Source organism: Protopterus annectens, chromosome 3.part1 (assembly GCF_019279795.1).
Source record: "Protopterus annectens isolate FY-2018-M chromosome 3.part1, PAN1.0, whole genome shotgun sequence".
Lineage (NCBI taxonomy): Eukaryota > Metazoa > Chordata > Ceratodontiformes > Protopteridae > Protopterus > Protopterus annectens.
In genome coordinates, this window is record NC_056732.1 from 1,207,037,843 (window position 1) to 1,207,057,305 (window position 19,463).

Sequence of the window (19,463 nt, forward strand, 5' to 3'; positions counted from 1 at the left end):
TTATATATTCCGTATTTAAGGGCTACCACCTATGTGGTAGTTTGTGAGTACTTTGCTTTTTCCAAAGGGGATGACTATGCACTTTTTGGCATTTAGCTTGAGGCCATGGTTTTGACACCAGGTATCTGTCTCAGTGAGACCCTTTTGGAGGATGTATCAGCCGGAGAGTCAATTAAAGCCCCTAGTTTGCAGTCGTCTGCAAACTTGGTCAGCCATAGTCCTCCTGTGCTTGTCTGTACCTCTGAGAAGTATATGCAAACAGGAGGGGCCCTAGGACTGAGCCCTGGGGAATGCCACTTGTAACCGGTTTAGAGTCAGACCTAGCTCCCGCAACTCTTACCATGTGGGTTCTGTCCGTGAGTCAGTTGACAACCCATCTCGTGACGTAGGGGTTTATGTTCAGGCTGGTGAGCTTGTCTATAATACCTGAGTGGGGAATGGTGTCAAAGGCCTTTGCAAGGTCTAGGTAGGCTGTGTGGACCAACTTCCCCTTGTCTATAACCTTGGTAACTGTCTCAAAGAAGTCCACCAGGTTTAGGAGGCATGATCTGCCCTTAACAAAACCAAACTGGGTAGGGTTCAGTGTTTGAAGGTTCCCAATATCTCTGTTAATGAGATCCATGATGATGCAGTCCATAGTTTTGCAGACCAAGCTAGTCAGGCTTATAGGGCGATTGTTCCCAGGGTGTGTTGTGGCTCCAGTTTTGTGGAGCAGAATAGCCATTGCTGTGCGCCACTCTGTGGGCATGTAGCCTGTGGAGAAGCTGAGTTTAAACAGTGTGTTTAGGTGAGGGGTTAGTTCATCTTTGAGCTCATGTAGAATGCAGCCTGGGACACCATCCGGTTCCATTGATGCTGTGTTTTTGGCTTTGGAGAGGGCTGTTTTAACCTGAGTGTCTGTGATTTCAGGGGCACTACATTCTTCTGGTATAGTTATGGGCCCCTTTTGGTGGTGAGAGCGGGGTAAAGTTTGCACTGAACCTGTCTGCCAGGATGTTGGCTATATCAGTCGGTTCAGTGTATTTTGCACCAATCTGCACTAACTCTGAGCAGATCTGAGAATTGCCACTTAGATTCTTGACATAGTTAAAGAATGCCTTGTGGTTATCTTTGGAGACCATGGCAATTTTTCTTTCGAATCTAGCCTTGGATGATTTTATGAGGGAACGCAGTTTCTTGCTGACACTGATCAGGGATGTCTTCCCTTCTACTCATATACATAAACATATATATGTGTATGTATGTATGTATATATATATATATATATATATATATATATATATATATATATATATATATATATAGATATATATATATGTGTGTGTGTGTGTGTGTGTGTGTCTGCGCGCGCATATATTTATTTTTTTATTTTTATTTATTTATTTTTTTTTACATTTTTGGTTTAAAATAGTTTCTCTCTCTAATCATTGAAGGTTCATAGAGTATTCATAGTTGTTATTGGAGGAAGTATTTAAATCCAAAATATAAAGTTTATGAAAGAACTAGACAGAAAATTTATGAACTATACCTCACACACACACACACACACACACACACACACACACACACACACACACACACACACACACACACACACACACACGCAGACATGCACACACACATACACACACACACGCACACACTCACACACACAAACACACAGACACACACACACACACACACACACACACACACACACACACACATATACACACACACTTACACACATACACACACACACACACACACACACACACACACACACACACACACACACACACACACACACATGCGTGCATACAGACTGACATATATAGACATATACATAGGGACAGAGGTGAGTGTGTACACATATGCACACAAGCATACTTGCACACATACACATACATAAGTTCATAGGTTCATAGGAGTTTACTAGGCTAGTGGACCTAGAGCCTTTACAAGCCTAGCCATGTTAATCCCAAGAAGTTCCGTTTGTTCTTTTTTTGTGTAGTTCGCAGAATGAATTAATGAACAGAGTGGGTCTGTGATCAACACCTGCAAACTTCTTAGCCCTCTCCCAGCCAGCAGGGGAACCCAGCAAGCCATTGAGCTCTAGGCGACTGCCTTGGTTGCCTAGTGTTGGGTCCAGCTCTGTAGACACAGCATGCGCCTCTATGAACAATTTGGGGAAATCCCAATTCAGTTTTAGCATGTCTTTGGAATGTAGGAGAACACTGGAGTACCCAACAAAATCGTATTTATATGTAGTGCACCTGCAGGTGTAGCTGAAGTAGATATGGGTTCCTTCCTACCTGACTCTGGTGACACCCCTTCTTTAAGCCCAACACCCCAAGGTGGCAAGTGATAACAGATTTTATTCTAGGTGACACTTTAGTTTAAAAGGGCAGTAGCACAACAACAAACAAATTATTTCAACAGTGCACCAGTTAGCAGTAAGGCAGAGTGAGATATGCATGTAATGAAACCATACATTTACCCCCTTCCCCAGAATTCAGCAGAAAAGATCTTGGCATTCAAACATGCACACAAAGGCAATATCAATGAGCTGTAAAGCTTTTATAATGCAGCAATACAAACACGAGGAAAAATGCAATGGCATTGAGGGGGAAAAAAAAGTTATAATACAACACTACAGATATGAAAAAAAGATGCAATATCATTGAGCAGTAAAGATTCTTGAAGGCAGCAGTACTAACACGAGCAAAATGCAATGTCACTGAACAATAAAGATTCATAATGCAACAATACAAATATGAGAAAATGCAATGTCATTTAGCAAATAAAGAGTGTTTAAGGCAAACCCCTAGATCAATCTAAACAGACCAACTATGAGACATTCTATTATACCCTGTTCACTGGCCAGTGACTATTTACAGTCCTACTGCCGGCATGATTGGGCCCTAGGTTGGAGCTCATATGGATCCCAGCTATTTGTAATCCACAAAGCATTTGGGGGATCCACAATCTTATAAAAGTATAAAAATGATGGCAAAAAGACTCTCACTACTCCATCGAGAATATCCCAGCGACCAGGCACCGCAGTTCTTGCGAGAAAAATGGAAAATCACCTGCCAGAACTCTGGTAGTCATCTATGGCATCTCTGCATAGGCCCAAAGGAACTACTTTTCTTGCTGAATCATATGCAGGCATGGAATTACTGGTTTCAGACTTCTCTCCAAAATCCACAAAATATCATCATCCAGGATTTCAGCAAGAGCCAGACACAAACTGCTACCTCACTTCTCTGTCCCAAAACACTAGAAGAAAAAAAAATCCAGTCATGCTGCAAGGCCCTTTTCCCTTCAGCTAGTCTTTCAGTCTTCCCTCCTTCAGCTAGTGTTCCAGTCTTCTCTCTTTCACTTTCAAAATTGCCTTTTATATTCCTGAAAAGGAGCTCCACCTTGTGGTTTAATGGAAAACTGCAGTCTATTACTTCTGCAATGAAATACAGTGGGAGCTACACTCTCCCCCACTTGAAAATCTTGGTTCCCCACAGTCAAAGGTAGATTAGGAGCAAAATATTTAAAAGCACTAATGCACCATCAGCTGAATAATATTTTTACATTCAAAAGGTACATTCCACTAAGGTTAATTAAACTTATGCTTAACTTGGGATGGGGTGTCACCACTGAAGTAGGAGGCATAGGGCTCATGGGCGCAGACTCTCTGATGAGACTTGGTCACAGGTACCTGTTTACTATGTCCCAAACTGCCATATGTAAGTGTCTGAGGGGGCCAAATCAGTTTCTGCAGTTTTGGTTCTAGAGAGACAACTAAAGAGCTTTGCTCAGAAAGTTTGTCACTCACATCACATTCAATGTCTAGTTCTTCAGTAGGCATTTTGTCTACTTCGAAGATCTCCTCTTGTATAACTTCACTTTATTTTTCCATAACAGTATGACTGTCCTCAGCACTATTTTCTGAAGTTTGCATAGCAGGGCCTCCATCAGTATCAGGTTCTGCAAGAGGTACATAAACTTCACTTAGTCTATTGTCAGGTCTGGGCTGTTCAAAATGACAAGGAACACATTCCGATGCATTTGTGTTGAGATTACAGCCCATGTGGTCTCAAACATCCTCATAAAAAAGCCCACTGAAACCCCAGTCATCGTCACTGTCCTCCTCTCCTTCAGCAGGAGGAAGCATGGGCTCTTGAAAATTGGGGAGGATATTTCCTCTCCGCTTTAGTCTTCTGGATTGCCTTGAGTTAGGCTTCCACTGAGCCATTCTGGGTTCCAGATTCATAAGACTCACTGATTTTGCCAACGGCATTAAGTTGTTGCGGTGCCAGGTTTTGATAGGTCCTTCTTTCCTCTCAGGGCAAACTTGGTAGACAGGGATATTAGGTAGCTGAGAACAAATTATGTAAATTTCAGACCCCCAGCGGTCAGCTAGTTTATGCTTTCCTTGTAAACCCAAATTCCTCAAAAGGACTCTGTTCCCTGGTTGCAAATCATGCATCTTCACCATCTTGTCATAGTGAGCCTTGTTTCACTGATGTCCTTGTCCTGTTGAATTTTCAGCTAGCTCATAGGCCTGTCAGAGGTTCTTCTTGAGTCTCTCCACAGTGGGAGTGGGGAGCACTGAGCAGCCTATTTGTCCCTAGAGGAGTGGTTCCAGCCCAGCAACTTGTAGTTTATTGGCCATTTTGGGTCAATTCCTGGCTCTTTTCAACCCCATGCTATAAAGCCAGTTTTTGCATGCTTTAGCGCACTTTTGCGCGAATTAGTGCAAAGTTGCTCATAGAGCAGCATCGGGCAGCGCCGGTTAATCAAGTTTAAACTATTTCTGGCTCCATAAAGTCTGCTCTTCAATTTTTCCCTTAGAACTGCTCTACTTGCAATCTAAACAGCCTATACTCTATCTGAAAAGCTCAGCACTTGCTCCTAAAGCATTTTTTATACAGGTAAAGCACTGTTAAACAAAAGAAAGTACTTCATTCACCTAAATTCCCTTGAGTACCCATTTCCCTATAGGTCCTTTCAGACTCAGTTACACAGTAATCTTTTTCACTATTCTAACATGTCGAAGGGTCAGTTGCTGGCATCCTCTCCTGTTCAGCTGGTGAATCTGGGAATCTTGAGGCAATGTTACAATTGCCTCATGTACACAGACAACCCTCTCCCCCTCCTAACAAATACAAATATATGCGAGAGATGCAACTATATAGCCAAACTCGAGGCTGAGCTCTCTCAACTCAGTACTGGCAAGACCAGTCAGGAGGAGAAGGTAGCCACACACACCACAAACCCAGTCTCACATAGAACGATCACAACTGAAAACCAAACACATAAACACACAAAAACATACTCGGAGGCGCTGATTAAAAATCTACCAAAACAACAGAGGCCTCCAAAGCAGACACCCAAGCAACCACCACCTCAAGACATAGCACATGCAACACACAGTTCACAAAGTCAGTGTGCAAAACAGTCACAGCCCTTAAGGCCAAATAACATGCCAGACACACTTGTAATAGGTGACTCCATAGTCAGACACACTGACGTCCTGCTCACCAGACTGAACAAGGAAAAGGTCACAGTAAGCTGCCTGTCGGGAGCTAGAATCCACCACATAACACAAGCACTCAGGTCACTCCACAGCAAGTACAAATATGACTCAGTCATTGTACATGCCGGTGTGAACGACCTGAGACATACCTCCCTGGACTACATGAAAAGAGACATAGAGGAGCTCTCTGATTATGTAGCCCAGGCCGGTATGACCCTGACCCTGAGCAGCATCTTACCCTCACCAAGAATGATGCCACAGTACAAAGACAAAATGATCAGTTTTAACAATTGGCTTAATTACTGGTGTCATTCTAAGGGGATCCAATGTCTGTCTGCTTGGGATGACATGCTCGACAAGGCACGCTGCTTCGCAAGGGATGGCTTGCACCTGTCACCCCTGGGCTTCCGGATATTGGCCAAGGCTCTTGCCACCCCCATAGTGCCTTTTTTAGGCAAGGATCAAATGACAAACCTACCTCCCTAGAAAACACAAGTGAAAAAAAACTAAGGGTAATGCTGCTCAATGCCAGAAGTCTAAACCTCAAGATGCACGCTCTCAAAGCCCTCCTCAGTATGGAGAACATCGATGTCTGTGCAGCGACTGAAACCTGGTTCAAGGCTCATGAGAGCACCCCAGCACTATCAGGTTTTACCTCATATCATGCTTTCCGGCCCCAAAACTTGGACCGAACCACAAAAGGAGGGGGAGTATCCATATTCATCAAAGATACCCACACCTCCAGGTTAGTGGCAATGCACGGAGCATCGGAGACCATCCAGGTGCAACTAACCATAGGCAAAACTGCCTTACAGTTTGTAGCATGCTACAGACCACCGTCTCAAACTCAGGAACCCCACACAGCCTTCCTGAAGACACTGGAGAGTATGAATGTCTCTCCAAATACCATCATATTGGGAGACTTCAACTACCCAAACATAGACTGGGAACATTACTCAAGCCCCAACACCCTAGCCCAAAGGTTCCTAGAGTTCATAAACTCAAATGCGATGGAACAACTAGTCACCATTCCCACAAGATGAGACAATATACTAGACCTGATCATCACAAACATGGGGACAAAATGCTCCACACCGGAAGTATATCCCTCATTGGTAAGATCAGACCATAAATTAATCTCACTGGAAATCCACATCCCGCCCCCACCCCCTGCACAAAAGACCACAGTGAAGAACTTCTCAAAAGCCAACTTCACACTCCTTAAGACTGAAGTGGTATCCTTCAAGGCCCCTGGGCCAGTGGAAACCACAATCCAGACTGCTGAATCCTTTACAAATGCCTTCTACGGGCACCTTCAAGAATGCATGGATCATGCAATCCCAAATAAAACCAAGACCCATTCCCCCAAATGCAGGCGCCCGGTCTGGTGGACCCCAGCCATAAACAAACTTTACAACAGGAGAAGGAAGCTACTACATGACAGAGCAAAATCCCTAAAAGGGAAGGCATCTCTGATCAGTACTAGCAAAAAACTACAATCACTCATAAAATCATCCAAGGCCAACTTTGAGAGAAAAATCGCAAAAGATACAAAAGACAATCACAAGACCTTCTTTAGCTATGTTAGAAACCTGGGTGAAAACTCCCAGATATGCTCAGAGTTAGTCCAAAATGACACAAAATACACTGAACCCACTGATATTGCCAACATTCTGGCAGACAGGTTCAGTGCAAACTTCTCCTCCCCCTCCCCCCAAAAGGAGAAATAACTATCCCAGTAGAGTGTAGCCTCCCTAACATCTCAGATGCCCAGGTGAGAGCTGCCCTCTCTAAAGCTAAAAACACAGCATCAATGGGACCGGAAGGTGTCCCGGGGTGTGTGCTACATGAACTCCAAGAGGAACTAAACCCACACATAAGGCTGCTGTTTAATCTTAGCCTTACCACAGGATACGTACCCAAAGAGTGGTGTACGGCAACAGTGGTCCCACTTCACAAAGGCGGTGCTTCTACGGACCCTGGAAATTACCGCCCCATAAGCTTGACGAGCCTGGTCTGCAAAGCTATGGAGCGGATCATTATGGAACTCATAAACAAAGACATTGGGGACCTACAGACATTGGATCCCACCCAATTTGGCTTTGTCAAGGGCAGATCCTGCCTTTTGAACTTGGTCGACTTTTTTGAAACAGTCACTAAGGCCATTGATGAGGGTAAGGCAGTTCACACAGCCTACCTTGACCTTGCAAAAGCCTTTGACACAATACCCCACTCGGGCATCATAGACAAATTCACCAGCTTAAATGTAAACCCATATGTCACAAGATGGGTTGCAAACTGGCTCAAGGACAGAACCCACAGGGTCAGAGTTGCTGGAGCTATGTCAGACTCTAAGCCGGTCACAAGCGGTGTCCCACAGGGCTCAGTCCTGGGACCCATCTTGTTCGGCATTTATTTTTCAGAGGTACAGTCAAACATAGGAGGATTGTGGCTGACAAAGTTCGCAGATGACTGCAAACTGGGCGCCATAATTGATACTCCAGCGGACACAAACATCCTTCAGAGAGGCCTCATAGAAACGGATAACTGGTGCCAGAGCCATGGCCTTAAGCTGAACGGCAACAGATGTATAGTCATACCCTTTGGGAAAAACAAGGTACCCACAAATTACCACATAGGTGGTAATCCATTAAGTATGGAAGAGGTAATCAGGGACCTAGGGACCCAGGTTGACAGTAACCTCTCATTTGACACTCACATTGCCAAAGTGGTTAGGAAGACCTTCTATATTGCCCACCTTATCATGAAGGGTTTCACATCTAGATCAAGAGAGGTCATTGTGCCCCTGTACTCTTCTCTTATCAGGCCAATGATTGAGTACAATGCCCCATTTGGGATGTATCTTACCCGACACCTGCAGCAGTTGGAAAGACCCCAAAAGTTCCTCACCAAGAGGATAAAGGGTCTTAAACATATGTCATATGCTGCCCACTGAAAAACTCCAGCTCTATTCAGTCGCATACCGCCTACTCAGAGGTGATCTGTGCCTGACATACAAGGCCATGTCCAATCTGGAATTAATGGACATGCTCCACCTCAGAAAATCCAAATTCATCAGAGCCACAAGAGCAAGAGACTTAAACCTCAACACGTGCTGGAGGGACAGAGTCATAACCCAGAGGCTCCCTACACTCTGGAACAGAATCCCAATCCATGTTAGGCAGAGCCCCTCACTGACTCTATTCAAGAGAAATCTTGACGAGTGGATGGGAGATCGTAGGTTTACCCCGGGGGTCATCTCTGTGTCACTACTAGACAGAGGCACAGTAAACTAAACCCCAAATGGGTGTAGTATTCTCATCCTAAGGGGTGGTGAAAGCCACACACACTCTGGCTAGGCTTATAAATGCCCTAGGGCAGATAGCCTAGTATGAACCTATGAACCTATGAACTGCTTCACACTGGTGTATCATCAGCTGTGACTGCAAAGGTGACATCAAAAGGAAAACAAGCTTCTCTTCCAAACATTAGGAAGTAAGGCGAGAACCCTGTAGCATCATTTTTAGTACTGTTGTAGGCATGTACCACTGTGGCCACATGTCTACTCCACTGACTCTTTTTCTCAGCAGATAGTGTCCCCAACATATCTAAAGTTCTGTTGAAATGCTTCGGCTGCGGATCCCCTTGAGAATGATAAGGAGTGGTGTGACATTTTTGAACTCCCAAAAGAGTGAGTAGTTCATGTACCAGCTTGCTCTCAAAATCACATCCTTGGTCAGAGTCTATCCTTTTTGGCAGGCCATGGTGTACAAATAACTTCTCAACTGGTAGTTTTGCCACTGTAATAGCTTTCTGATCGGGACTGGGAAATGCTTGAGTGTATCGGGTATAGTGGTCTGTTACCACCAACACATTACTGATCCTGCCTTCATCTGGTTCAATGCATAGAAAATCTATACAGACCAGTTCCATGGGTCCACTGCTCTCCATTTGACCCAATGAGGCAGCTCTGGTTGGCAGAGTCTTTCTCTGAATGCAACAAAGACATGTACGTCAATAATCCTCAACATCTTGGTTCATGCATGGCCAGTAGAACCTGCCGCATACCAGACCCATAGTTCTGTCATAACCAAGATGACCATGTTCATCATGCAATGACCAGAGTACTACTTCTCTATACTTCTGAGGAAGCAACAATTGCCATTTTTCACTGCTGAGTGCACTAGGAGATCTCCTATACACTAGTCCAATCTGGATCTGGAGTCTGTCCCATTCTTTGGCCAAAAGTCTGGCCAGATGATGGATATCTGTGCGAAGCATATCAATTTGTTTTTTCTCTAAAGCAGCTACCACCAGCTGACCCAAGGGGTTTTCTCTTTGATCTCTGCTGAGGTCACTGTTACTCAAAGCTGGTAGCGATGAAGCCTGTAAAGTGACCAGATTACAGTAAGCTTAGGGTATGCTTGCTGCAGACAGACCCAACTTCTAAGCCCAACATTTAGTGTGTTGATAGCAGGTTGCAATCTGACACATAGCTTTCACCCTTGGTGCTGGAATTTCCACCCATTCATCATCGAGGTGTAACTCTCCATAAGGTCTTTTGGACAGACCATCAGCATCTCCATTTTCGTGTCCTGGGCGATATTTCAAACTGAAATTATAGTTGCATAGTGCTGCCATCCATCTGTGGCTAGTAGCATCTAGCTTTGCAGTGGTCTGGATGTATGTCAGAGGATTGTTGTCAGTCTGCACTTCAAATTCAGCGCCATAGTGATAGTCATGCAGCTTGTCCACTACCGCCCACTTTAAGGCAAGGAATTCCAACTTGTGCACAGGATAGCTTCTTTTTGCGGGGAATAAACTCCGACTGATAAAAGCCACAGGTCTCAGCTTCTTATCATACTCCTGGTAAAGGACCCCCCCCCCCTAAGCCATCCTTGCTAGCATCCACATGTAAAGAGTATGGCTTTGTTGAGTCAGCATATGCCAGCACAGGGGCATGTGTGAGGCAATAATTAAGCTGTTCAAACTATTCACACTCAGGAGTCCAGTGACTCTCGATGAGTTCTTTAGAGCCTATTGGTCCCTTAGGCTTCTTCACAAGGATATCTTCATCTTTTTCATCTGCTTTCTCATCATTTCAGAGCAAATGTTTGAGGGGTCTTGCTATCTTTGAAAACTCACCCACAAACCTTCTATAGTAACTGCAGAACCCCAGGAAAGATCACAGCTCTGTGATAGTTTTGGGTCTGGGCCAAGATGTTACAGCTTCAACTTTTCTGGGATCTGTGTATATCCCATTTGCAGACACTACATGTCCCACATAGGTCACTGAAGGTTGGAAGAACTTGCATTTGTCCAATGACAACTTCAGGCCTTCCTTCTCAATCCTGTCCAATACTTTCATCAGTCTTTCTTCGTGCTCCTGTAGGGTCCTTCCAAATACAATGATGTCATCCAGGTAGACTAAGACTTCCAAGAGATGCATTTCTCCAACTGTTCTTTCCACGATTCTCTGGAAAGTTGCCGGTGCATTTGACAAACCTTGAGGTAGGCGATCAAACTCAAAAAATCCCAAAGGGATGATGAAGGCAGTCTTCTCTTTATCTTCTGGGTGCATAGGGATTTGATAGTATCCACTCCTTAAGTCTAGCACACTGAACCACTTACGGTCCACCAGGCAATTTAGAGCATCTTCACTCCAGGGAGTTGTATACTGGTCTGGAATGGTTTGCTAATTCAGGGTATGACAGTCAACACACATGCAAATTAACCCATTCTTTTTCCTGACAATGACAATGGGAGAGGCATATGGACTTCTTGACTCTCGAATTATCCCTGTGGCTTTAAGCTCTTCCAAATGTTTTCTTAAGTCCTCCAGGTCTCCTGGAGATACTCTTCTGGAATGTTCCCTGAAAGGCTGGTCCTCTTTCATTCCTATTTGGTGTTCTGCACTCTTTGAACAGCCCACATCTAGTTCACTGGTAGAAAAAAAAAATATTTTTCATTAGTAGCTCTCTAGCTCTGGTTACCCACTCAGGGGGCAAAAGGCCACCTCCTATATCAATATCATCCAGCTTCAACCCATTGGCCCTGCCCTCGTTCCTTGTCAACACAGAAGCAGGTAAGGGAGTGGCAGCATAAACATTTCGCAAATGCACTTGTGAACACAGGATAATGGTAGCACTTCCTTTATTCTTCAACCCCACAGGCAAAGTGTCATATGGATGCTTTAACTTGTCCGCAGGCCAAACTTCTGAAACTAGTTCCAGCCCCAGTGGCAAGTCACTTTCTGGATCTGTTTCCATTATGAGATGAGAGGAAATTGTTTGTCCACACATCCTCACTTTGGCTCTCAAGCAGATCACCTGACCAGGATGAATTATATGCTCTTTCCCAGACAGGGTATACACATGACCAATTTAATCTTTCTTACTGTAATTCTCCCTTTGAAGGGCACAAAAAGATGGTCTCAGGAGAGGATGTAATGCTGGGTGTTGCTGGGTCAAATGAGGCATCAGCATTCTTCTGACAAGGTCAGTATTTGTCCCCACTAAAATAGATGCTGAATCCTTTCCTTTTGGCCTGGGGCATACAACAGCGAGAGTTTCAAAAACTTCTGTTGACCCAACAACTGAAGTGGAAAATTCTAACTTGAGTGAGACATAATCATCAAAAGGGACCTTCATGTCACTTAACCCCCAGATCTCCAAATCTTCTAACTTTACAAGTGGCAAATGCTTTAAGTATTTTAGTAAAAAGTCTCTGTACAGAATGGTGGTTTGTGCACCAGTATCCAACAGTGCTTTACTATACTCTCCTTCTATTTTTATGACATGACAGGGGACAGTCCCAGTAGGCTACCGAGTTGTTTCTGTTTCTGATATTGTTCAGCTGTATGGCAGTCAGCATGTGGTTGAGGTATAGTCGGTTGACCTCGCCATTTTAATGGATAAGACTCTTTCTTAGTAATACTTTGTGGTCTCAGATGCTGAAATTTTTGCTGAGATGGCTTTCAAATTCAGTTGTTCACCTCAGATGAGCAAAAAGTGTGCATAGTAGGTAGTTTCTCTCCCCTATTATGCAGGTTAGTGTGGAAAAGAGATCCAGGATGCTGTCTGTTGATGTTAGATTTTATGGAGCTCTTTGTAACTGGGCACGCAGCTGGCTCCTTCACTGAGGCCCTTTGAAGTTTCCCTGCATTGCACTAGCCAGTAATAGTTCATTCACTTTTTTCAAGTTCTCTGCATTAGGACTCTGTCACGTTATATGCCATGTATCCTCACAGCAAAAACGAAATCCAGTAGGAACTCTGAACATTGGTTGATTCGTTTCTTCCCTGAGTCCTTTTGTGGGAGTTATAGATGATGTATTCCTCCTTTCAGCTAAAGTTATTATTTTTTTTGCAATTCTGAAATTGTCTTGGTGACCTGAGCTACTGTGTTGGTTAGGGAAGAATCCTGCACCTGCAACTGTGACACCTCTACATTGCGGACACCCTGGGCCATGACTCCTGTTTGAGTAGTAAGCACGGCTATAGTCTCCTGCTTGTGTTCACTCATGGCTTTAATTGCTGTTGAACCTTGAGATTTTGCTTCCAACAGGGCTTTCTCTTCCCTCACTTTTTTAACCAACTGAGAATAAGTTAGAGTATCCTCCCTATTTCTCATCCTCAGTTTCCACATAATGGGATCCATAGCTTGAGCTCCTTGTAAAATTTGTCGAATCCATACTTGGTCAGCTACTTTGGGATCCACCCCCTTCTTTAGGATGATCTGGTGGAGCATTTTATCTAATCGCTTAATGTAATCATATAGTTTCTCATCAACCTCTTGGTATGTATGTTCAAACTGATACAGTAGTCCGCAGCCCTCTCGGTCCTTCCAAAAACATCCTGCAGTACTTCTACATAGTCCTTGGCTGTGCAATCTTGCTTACCCATCCTTAGGTTGCATATGGTATCCGCAGCTAATCCCTTTAGACTTTCAGCTATCTGCTGCTTCTTCCAAGATTCTGGGATATCCCACTCCTCTAGGGTTTGGGAAGCCTGATCCAGCCAATATTCAAAATCTTCCTCTCCCTGAGGTGTGGGTTGCTTGCCAGAAAAGAGAAGCAATTTACGGTTGCCAAACCCAATGAATGGCTGTGTAGGCTTTAAGCATTTCTCTACAAGACTTCCCAAAGCATTCAAAACTTCCAGGCCCTATAATATTTATGAGCAGTGAAGCTGCAGCTTCTGGTGTAAGGTTCTGACCTACTTGGATAGCTTATTATGGGTTCATCTTGCTGCTGGAGTTGCTTTTCACACATACAGGGGAATAGGGTGGAGTTCAAGGCAGTACAGGCAATCTCGGATGAGCCCCCAAATGTAGCACACCTGCAGGTGTAGCTGAAGTAGATATGGGTTCCTTCCTACCTGACTCTGGTGACACCCCTTCTTGAGGACAAACACCCCAAGGTGGCAAGTGAAAACAGATTTTATTCTAGGTGACACTTTACTTTTAAAGGGCAATAACACAACAGCAAACAAATTATTTCAACAGTGCACCAGTTAGCAGTAAGGCAGAGTGAGATATGCATGTAATGAAACCATACATTTACCCCCTTCCCCAGAACTCAACAGAAAAGATCTTGGAATTCAAACATGCACACAAAGGCAATATCAGTGAGCAGTAAAGCTTTTATAATGCAGCATTACAATCATGGGAATAAATGCAATGTCATTGAGGGAAAAAAAGGTTCTAATACGACAGTACAGATATGAAAAAAGATGCAATGTCATTGAGCAGTAAAGATTCTTGAAGGCAGCAGTACTAATACCAGCAAAATACAATGTCACTGAACAATAAAGATTTATAATGTAACAATACAAATATAAGAAAATGCAATGTCATGTAGCAAATAAAGAGTCTTTAAGGCAACCCCCTAGATCAATCTAAACAAACCAACTATGAGACAAACTATTGTACCCTGTTCACTGGCCAGTGACTCCTTACAGTCCTACTGCCAGCATGATGGGGCCCAAGGTTGGAGCTTATATGGATCCCAGCTATTTGTAATCCACAAAGCATTTAGGGGGATCAACAATCTTATAAAAGTATAAAAATGATGACCAAATGCCTCTCACCACTCTGTCGAGAATATCCCAGTGACCAGGCACCCCAGTTCCTCCGACGAGAAAAATGGAATATCACCTGCCAGAACTCTGGTAGTCATCTATGACATCTCTGCACTAGGACCAAGGGAGCTCCTTTTCTTGCTGAATCATATGCAGGCATGGAGTTACTGGTTTCAGACTTCTCTCCTGAATCCACAAAATACCATCATCCAGGATTTCAGCAAGAGACAGACACAAACTGCTACCTCTCTTCTCTGTCCCAAAACACTAGAAAAAAAATTCCAGTCATGCTGCAAGACCCTTTTCCCTTCAGCTAGTCTTTCAGTCTTTCCTCCTTCAGCTAGTGTTCCAGTCTTCTCTCTTTCACATTCACAACTGTCTTTTATATTCCTGAAAAGGAGCTCCACCTTGTGGTATAATGGAAAACTGCAGTCTATTACTTCTACAGTGAAATAACAGTGGGAGCTATATATATATATATATATATATATATATATATATATATATATATATATATTTACAGTGAGGGAATGTTGAACTTTATACAAAGATATATCAGATGAAAACTAAATTGGTGAAATGGACAACGTGCAGCAGAAATGCAAACAACTGCAAAGATGTGCCATTCTGAAATTATTTGCACATGGCATCTTGATTTACAGTACACTAGTTTATATTTTTTTGATTAACTGCACTTATACTTGCTCTATACAGTGATCACTATTGTTTTTGAGCATTTTCAAAGCATTTATTGTATTTTGTGACAAAAAATGTCATTTCTCTGCTGGCTTTTCTAGTCTTTGGCAGTTGTGGCAGAAGGTGTTTACTTGGTCTCTCTGAGTTGGGAAACACTGGTAGTTTTTTTTTCTTGATTAGTGTGTACTCAAGAGCTCCTTTTGCTGTGTTTTTACATTAAAGGATTCCAGGGTCAGACATTTTGTGTCTGAAGGTGTTTTTCTGGTCTTCCTGAGTTGGGAAGTACTGGAGGAAGCTCAAATAGTGGTAGTTTATTGGCTAGACGGCCTAGGAGTCCAATTAAAATCCTTTTCTCTCTACTATAAATCAGACAAGTTGAAAGACTGTTCACTTACAGAGAAATCTGCAATGCTTTTCCAACATTGCATCCAGAGCTATCCAAGCTAATAAAAATATTTTCATGCTTAACTGCTCTTGTACTTCCTTTATACAATGATCCCTACTGTTTTTGTGTATTTTTAAAGCATTTATTTAATTGTGTGACAAAAATAGTCATTTTTCTGTTGGCTTTTCTAGTCTGTGTGGCACCGAATCTCTTTGCAGAAGAGCAGGTTAGCTAGGGGCATAGTTGTTTGGTCCTTGCTTGTTGTTTAATCTGCACTTGAGAGCTGCTTTTGCTGTGCTTTTACATTAACAGATTTCAAGGTCAGACATCTTGTGGCAGAAGGTGTTTTCTTGGGTGCTGTGAGTTGGGAAGCACTGGAGAAGTGCATAGTGTGGTTATTTATTGTCTAGGGGAAATATATCTTAGTTTTCAAGCTTTTCTTTTTCCTCTGCATGGAGCTATCCACTGGGCCACAGCAGGTGGCAGTGCCTTGTATCACCTATAAATTTAGGATTAAATCTAAAATCTGTTAAAAATTGTAGCATTGTGCAGAAAGAAGCTAAGGGCAGCTAGCTTGTACATCAAATAGCACTAACCTACCCTAGCATTATATAACATCCTGCCCTTAACCGCAGACACTACCTTAAGAAACCCAAGGTAAAACCCAATCCTTAATCTTAAACAGCTAAACCTATTACAAGACCAGAGAACATATATATGCAATTTCCAAATATCTCTGTGGTCATCTTGGTAGATATGGGCATCCTAAGGTAATATAGCAATTGTCTCATGCTCTCAGATAACCAATTAATCATTAAAAAAAAAAAAAAATGGTACGCAAGAGATGCAAATACACAACTTGCTTGTAGGCAAAAATCTCGCATACAAATGAAGTTGTCAGTAATACCCACAATACATCTCTCACACATACTATTCATGACACATACAGACTATATTATGCTGAGGCATTTAAAAGAAACCTTCCCAAATCTGAAAGCCCTCCAAAGCCAGCTAGGGGCAGCACTGCTCCTCAGCAGTCACTAAAGCACACACCAAAATCAACACCAAACATCTCACATAAGAAAACACCTAATGATCCCCCAAGTGGAAAGCCCATAAGGCCAGCATATACTTTACCTAAACTCATTGGTATGATTCACAGATGCCTCGCTCACCAGGCTGGACAAGGAGAAGAAAACAGTTAGTTGCCTATCTGGATATATCACATATGCACTCAAGTTACTGCCTCCCCCCAGGTAACAATATGACTCTATCATAGTCTGTGTGCATGTAAATGACCTGAGACATACCTCACTGGACTATACAAAAAGAGAAAAGAGACATAATGGATCTTTCGGAATATGTGTCACAGATAGGTGGGAGCCTTGCACTGAGCAGCATTCTACCCTCACAAAGGATGATGTCACAGTATGAACATAAACTGATTGATTTTAATAATTGGATTAGTTTCTGGTGTCACATCAGGGGAATACAATATTTATCAGCATGAGAGAACATGGCCAAAAGAACCATGTTGCTTTGCCAAGGATGGGTTGCACCTGTCTCCCTTAGGCTTTTGGATATTGGCTAAAACATTATCCATCCCTAAGAGCCTTTTTTTAGGATATGTCAAAAAGACATAACTATCAACAAAGAGAAAAAGTCTACAAGCAGCCTTAAGGTGTTACTGCTCAGTGCTGTGATCCTAAACATAAACTCCACACCCTTCAAGCCCATCTCACTCTGGAGAATGTAGACATCTGTGCTGTGACCGAGACTTTGTTTAAAGCCATAGAATGTACTCCAGTAGTGCAAGGCTACTTTGCCTTCCACACATTTACACCAAAGCAGAACATACTGGGGCAAAGGTGGAGGTGTTCGATCTATGTTAATAACAAACATATCTCTAGATTGGTTAAACAGGATGATACCATGGAGCTCATCTACATGCAATTCACCATAGCTAAGGTCCCTCACCATATCATGGCTGTCTACATTTCATCATCTATGCCCCTATAGTCCAACGACTCTTACCTAAACCACGAGAGGAGCTCAATATCAAACCAAACACTCTCTCCATGTGTGACTATAACTATCACTCGGTAGACTGGGAAATTTGTGCTACCTCAAACTTACTGGTACAATGCTTCCTGGAATTTATTAACACAAACAATATGGAACCGACAGTCCACATTCCAACCAAAGATAAAACATACTATCATACTAGAGCTTTTACTCACCAAAATGGGAGAGCACTGCAGCCCCCACCCCCATCCTATGTCACATCTTCACAGCCGAAGTCAGACCACAAATCCTGCTCATTTCAAGTACAAAATCAAGTAAAAATTACCCAGGAAAATTCAGCTAAATCAGTAACAGTTAAGAACTATTCAGAGGCAAATTATATCCTATCAAGTGACAGTTTTTTTCAAAATTCAAGGCTCCCCTCAACACCCCCAGCTCCACCAGGTGAAATCCCTCCAGCATACTTCCACCAGCTATAAGCAGGGACCAGTTGCTGACCAAGAACACTGCCTCCATGAGACCTGACAACATCCTGATTGCCTCCTGAATAGTCTAAAATATGACCTATCAGGACCTTGAGTCACTCTTCAACTACAACCTTGAAATGGAATACATTCCAAGTGAATAATGGACTTCAACATTCCTTCCCCTCCATAAGGATGAGCCATAAACTGAACCAGGGAACTACAGACTCATCAATCTAACAAACCTAATATGCAAAGCCATGGAACGAATTATCATGAAAATGATAAATAAGGACAGTGGCAACATACAGGCACTGGACCTATCCCAATTTGGCTTTGCTAAGGGAAAATCATGCCTACTTAACCTAGTAGACTTCTTTGAGAGCATCAACTAGGCAATGTACAGGGGGTAAAACAGTGCATACAGCATATCCAGACCTGCCTAAGGCATTTCATAAAATACCCCACTCAGGCATTGTTTACAAGCTCTCTGAGCTGGGTGTAAACCCTTACTTAACTCACTGGATTTCCAGCTGGCTCACAGACAGGACCCAAAAAGTCAAGATCACTGAGACCACCTTCACTAAGGGATTGGTCACTAGTGGAGTACCCCAAGAGTCCATGCTGGGCCCACTTCTGTTTGGTATCTACTTCTTGGAAGTCAAGGATAATGTTAAAGGCCTCTGGTGCACCAAGTTCACAGAAGACTGTAAATTGGGAGCCATTATAGATTCCCCCAAGTCACAAACATTTTAAACTCCCAATCTCAGGAACCCCACTCAGCCTTCCTGAAGACATTGGAGGATATGAATGTATCACAAAATACCATCATACTGGGAGACTTCAACTACCCAAACATAGATTGGGTACATTATTCTAGCCCTAACACCCTAGCCCAAAGGTTCCTGGAATTCATAAATTCAAATGCACTGGAACAACTAGTCACCTCTCCCACTAGGGGAGATAATATACTAGACCTGATCATCACAAACATGGGGACAAAATGCTCCACACCGGAGGTATACCCCTCACTAGTGAGATCTGACCACAAACTAATCACCTTGGATATACATATCCCACCTCCACCCCCAGCACAAAAGTCCACAGTGAAAAACTTCTCAAAAGCAGACTTCAATCTTCTTAAGACTGAGATGGTATCCTTTAAGCCCACTAGGCCAGTGGATACCACATCCCACAATGCCAAATCCTTCACAAATGCTTTCTATGGACATCTCCAAGGATGCATGGATCATGCAATCCCAAATAAATCCATGTCCCTCTCCACCAAAGGCAAGCGTC